We start from the raw sequence: 5,428 nt of genomic DNA, 5'->3' as shown, positions 1-5,428 counted from the left end.
GTGTGAAAAGGAGAGATGCATTAAAAACGAGAGGTCTACCTCTCGTTGTACTATCGTGAATATTCATTCATTCTTTATTTCAGACCCTTAGGTCCATATCACAAAGTAGACGAAATATAAGAAATATGACATAGGTGTCATGTTTGGCTACACCAAAATATGACATATATCACCTATAGGCTATGTCATATTTCTTATATTTCGTTTACTTTGTGATATGGACCTTAGGGTCTGAAATAAAGAATGAATGAATATTCACGATAGTACAATATCAAATCAAATCAAATCAAAGTTTATGTATAAAGCACAGTAAAAACAACAATAGTTGACCACTGTGCTGTACAATATATTATGGTACATTACAGTCTTACAATAGCTCACATTATTCCTGTAAGGAGGCCAGCTAGCTACATCTCTCACTCAGATATTGATATTGACCTACGTAGAGTTAGGAGATTGTGTGTCTCGTTTTTAATGCATCTCTCCTTTTCACCAATAGTAATCATGCAAGATTGGTTGTATTTTGTGAACGGCTCGTTACTAATCTTAAATGTATTCATAGAACGGACTTCATCTAACGGTAGGCTAACAAGCACATAGATAGGTAAGTTAGGAAACAACAGTTGGGTAAGTTAGCTTACCTGAATCTGACAACCTGTTCAGCACCCGTCGGGACTTCTTTACCAGAACATCGTAGCCGAGCCTTTACTCTGGGTAAGGGTGTTCGTTCGTCAGTCTGCTCCCCGTCCATAAAATGGTACGAACACACAGAGCGCTTGGGTGAGCACTTCAAGTTTAGCGCCTTCTGCCACTGCCTCAGGGGCTCCTCCTCGTCGTCTTGAGGTGGTGGTGGGTGTAAATCATAAAGTACACCACAACATTCCGATCGCTTTACATTGTGTTCGTAACACCGTTGGTTAAATTGTTCTATCCTCTTAATCCAATTGTTATGGCAGCCCCTAACTGAGCATATAATACTTAACATATTTTACCGTTACAACTATCGAATTACGCTAGAAACTAGCGTAGGTCCTTTCAGCCGGAAGTTGAAGTCCCGCTCAGCCGGAAGTAAGATGACAAAATGAGCGTAATGGCGTCGCCCTTGTTGTCATGGAAAATAAGGTGAATACTTTAAGCGTCAACAAGAAGTGACGTCACCCAAACATCACTTAGAGCACCTTTAAATGAAATAAATGTAAAGTTTTTCCTCCAATCAGTCAGTGTAAAAGCAAGTGTGTTAAGTTTACTGACTTTGATGTCATCTAGCTAATCGCACTAATAGGTTTCTTTTAGTGATCAAAAATGCTAAAATATATACTGCAATTATTTAAACTACATAGATAGATAGAAACGTTATTGATCCCCTTGGGATGTTTATGAAAACATGTCACATTATGAAAATATACACTGGACATGACTTTACCTGTTAGCTGTCTTATGTTTCCGATCAGCCGTTCTGAGAAGTGTGAGAAAGGCTAAGCTTGGGGAGGGGTGGGGTGATATTGGGGAGGGCAAAGGTGGGGGAGTGCATTTACTGTCCTCACTATGTGTATTGATACATAGCTATGCAGCAAGCTTAACACTCCTCCAAAAAGTACCCAAGACAGAGTTGACTTGAATTTCATTTAATGGAAGCGGTGTAAAACTGCAAAAAACAACAATAAAAATACATTAACTTTACAAAACACTTTGAGCATAAACATCTTCTAAAACATCCCTTCTAAACATAGTTAGCATAGCATACATAAAAGCATAGACAACATCCATAGTTAAATTTGTACACACATCTGACATATTCAAGTACAACACTACGTTATATGACAAAACACCAAAGAACTTTCATAACATTGATTTTAGAAAACACTTACAGACAATGCCTTTTCAAGGGTAAAACATGAATGGAGATGGAATTCATCCGTGTGCTCACTCAAATGCCTGATAACAAAATGGCTGAACAGCACATGCTCTACTTAAATAGAGGCACATTGCCTCTAGGGGTCGCTAAATTGCAAACTGCAGTAGGGAACAGCATACTCCCCACCTGGCATCTCTAAGATGCCAAAACCCTACAAGCAAATAAACCTTTAATGTCCATTCTATAGAACTAACCACAGAGTCCTTTACCGTCCTTACTCAAGAGAATAATAATTTCAGAGATTGGTCGCAAAAACAGCTTAGAGCCACCTTCTCTGACAATTTTCACTTCAACCTTCCTTACTTTCCCGTCATCACTTGGAAAAGTTTGAGTGATTAAGCCAATAGGCCAGTCGTGTCTTTTGACTTGAATATCCTTTAGTAGGACAATATCTCCTTCTTTCACATTAGGTTTCTCATCTGTCCACTTTTGTCTTTTCTGGAGACCACAAATATACTCACTTCTCCACCTTTTCCAGAATCCGTTGGCCAGATGCTGGACTTGTCTCCACTGCTGTTTATAGAGATTACTATCGTCAAACTGCCCTGGTGGTACAGAATGGGCTCCAATCTTTTGCGTAAGGAGCATAGCAGGAGTAAGAATGAGAGGTTGTTCTGGATCGGAGGACACAGAAGTTAATGGTCTTGAATTTACGATAGCAGTAACTTCGGCCATAAAAGTTGTTAAAACTTCATGTGAAAGTCTAGCAGATCCAAGTTTGAGAAGCATGGCATCAAGAATACGACGAGACACTCCAATCATTCGCTCCCAACTACCTCCCATGTGTGAGGAATGTGGTGGATTGAACAACCAAGTACAACCTTGCTCTGAGAGGTAGCTTTCTACAGGTTTGTTGGCATGCATAGAACCAACCTGTAGTTCTTTGCTGGCCCCTATGAAGTTTGTCCCACAGTCAGACCTCAGTTGTCTCACAGGTCCTCTGATTGCAAAGAATCGTCTAAGGGCATTGATAAAACTAGATGCATCAAGTGATTCAATAATTTCAATGTGAATAGCTCGTATACTCATACACGTGAAGATGACTGCCCAGCGCTTGCTATTACTCTGTCCTCCACGTGTTCTTCTGGCAGTGACAGACCATGGACCGAACACGTCTAGACCTACATAAGTAAACGGAGGATCGGTGCTCAAACGATCGACTGGTAGGTCTGCCATCTTCTGCTCTTCAGACCTACCCCGTAACTTACGACATGTTACACAACTGTGTATTAGACTGCTGATACGTCTCTTGCCGGCGACGATCCAGAATCCAGCTGCCCTGACAGCTCCTTCAGTGAAATGGCGGCCTTGATGGCAAACTCTTTCATGGTAATATCTAATGAGTAGAGAAGCAACGTGGTGTTTACCTGGAATTATAATTGGATGAGCCTCATTTGATGGAATTTGTGCTTTCGACAGTCTTCCTCCAACTCGAAGTATTCCTTGAGCATCAATAAATGGACAAAGTTTAACAAGGGGACTTCGTTTATTAACAGGTTTTCCATTTCTAATGCTCTGCATTTCCTCTGGATAGGTCTCAATTTGAACAGCAAGAATGATTTTAGTCTTTGCCTCATCCAGTTGGACTGCACTCAAAGGTTCCTTACACATATGCCAGCCATGGCAGGAATCCTGATTGACTTCTTTTGAGAAGGAATGAGCTATATGTGAGAGTCGTGCTACAGCTCTTGAAGCTGACGTCCAGCTTGAAAACCTTTCAAAACGTGCACTTCCAAGGCGTAGAGAAAGTTTGGTTATACATGTCATTACCTCAGGTCGCAATTCTGCATCAGATTCAGGATGGATGAGGTCAAAGGCTTCCACGACTGGTTGGCAAGTTTGCGACAGGAATTTTGGCCCAGTAAGCCATGCAGAGACGGTAAGCTGGTTTGCTGAAACGGCTCTTGTCCCACAGTCGGCTGGGTTAAGATCAGTTTGAACATGGTGCCACTGATGTTTCTGAGTTGAACATCTAATTCGTTGCACTCGGTTATTAACATATACAAAGAAGCGTTTTGATTCATTGAATATGTAACCAAGAACCACCTTGCTGTCGGTATAGAATTTCATGTTCTTCAGTTCCAGGTCCAGCTCTTCAGAGATTACTTCTGCTATTTCCACTGCGAGAACAGCAGCGCATAATTCGAGTCTGGGAATGGTTAGGTCAGATTTTGGCGCCAATTTTGTTTTACCAAAGATGAACCCAACTTCAGTCTGTCCATGAACATCTGTAACCTTTACATAGCCAACAGCGGCAATGGCTTTAGTTGATGAATAAGGAATTGATGTGTATATTCTTGGAATCTTCACCTCTTTCAGATGTTGTAGAGAAGTACACCATTTCCGCCATTCCTCGAACTTGTGATCAGGAAGAGGTGCATCCCAATCGCAGATGTCACTAGTCAGATCTCTTAGAATTTTTCGACCTTGAACACTCACAGGAGCAGCAAACCCAAGCGGGTCGAACAGGCTATTTATAGCAGATAACACACCACGTCGAGTATATGGCTTTTCAGCATCAACCACTTGAAAAGTGAGTGTATCTGCAACAAGGTCCCATTTTAGGCCTAGACTTCTCTGCACAGTGTAAAGGTCTTGGCCAACATCAAGATCCTGTAAGCCCTTGGCAAGATCTGCAGCAGGGAAGGCTTTCATTACCTCCAGTTTATTGGATGCAATTTTATGCAACTTAAGATTAGATTGGGCCAACATCTCTTGAGCTGACTTCAGCACACTGACAGCTTCCTCCACTATGGGGAATGATTTGAGGCCATCATCCACATAAAAGTGTCTTTCTACAAACTTTCTCACCTCTTTTCCAAACTCTCTTTCCCCCTCCATGGCTGTCCTTTTCAGACCATAAATGGCCACGGCAGGTGAGGGGCAATTGCCAAACACATGAACTCTCATGCGATACTCCATGATCTCACTGTCAAGTTGGTGGTTATGGAACCACAAGAAACGGAGGTAGTTGCGGTGATCCTCTTTCACAAGGAAACTATGGAACATCTGCTTGATGTCTGTAATCACTGCAACTGGCTCAGTTCTGAAGCGCATGAGAACTCCAAGCAAGCTATTATTAAGGTCTGGACCTCGAAGGAGAACATCATTCAACGACACGCCATTGAACCGTGCACTTGAATCGAACACGATTCTAATTTGCCCAGGTTTTTGAGGGTGGTAGACTCCAAAACTTGGTAAGTACCAACATTCCTTATCTCTGTCAATGGGAGGTGCTACTTCAGCATGATTGTTTTCAAAAATCTTTTGCATGAAATCTATAAAATGATCCTTCATCTCTGTGTTCTTCTTCAGAGTGCGACTGAATGACAGGAGTCGAGTCAAAGCATGCTGTCTGTTGTTGGGTAAGCGTTGTCTTGGTGTGCGAAATGGCAGAGGAGCTACCCAACTGTTTGCACCATCTTTGCAGAATTCCCGATTCATGATCTCTAAGAAGAGTTCATCCTCAAATGAAGCAGCAAGCTTATAGTCATTGTCCGCCTGACTGAAAAT

The 5,428-nt window shown here is 41.8% G+C and overlaps 1 long non-coding RNA gene across 1 annotated transcript; it reads right to left on the bottom strand.

Annotated features, from left to right (window-relative positions):
* Positions 1-1,609: 1,609 nt before the first annotated feature.
* On the bottom strand, positions 1,610-3,710 carry LOC309479570. The gene is made up of 2 exons (XR_014199316.1): positions 1,869-3,710; positions 1,610-1,645 (listed from the first exon to the last, which is right to left on the bottom strand). It is a non-coding gene; the product is annotated as an uncharacterized lncRNA (long non-coding RNA).
* Between the last annotated feature and the right edge of the window lie 1,718 nt (positions 3,711-5,428).

The sequence above is a fragment of the Leuciscus leuciscus genome, assembly GCF_965113295.1.
Source record: "Leuciscus leuciscus genome assembly, chromosome: 17".
NCBI lineage: Eukaryota > Metazoa > Chordata > Actinopteri > Cypriniformes > Leuciscidae > Leuciscus > Leuciscus leuciscus.
Note: the sequence above shows the minus strand (reverse complement) of the source record. Positions and strands in the feature narration are given on the sequence as shown.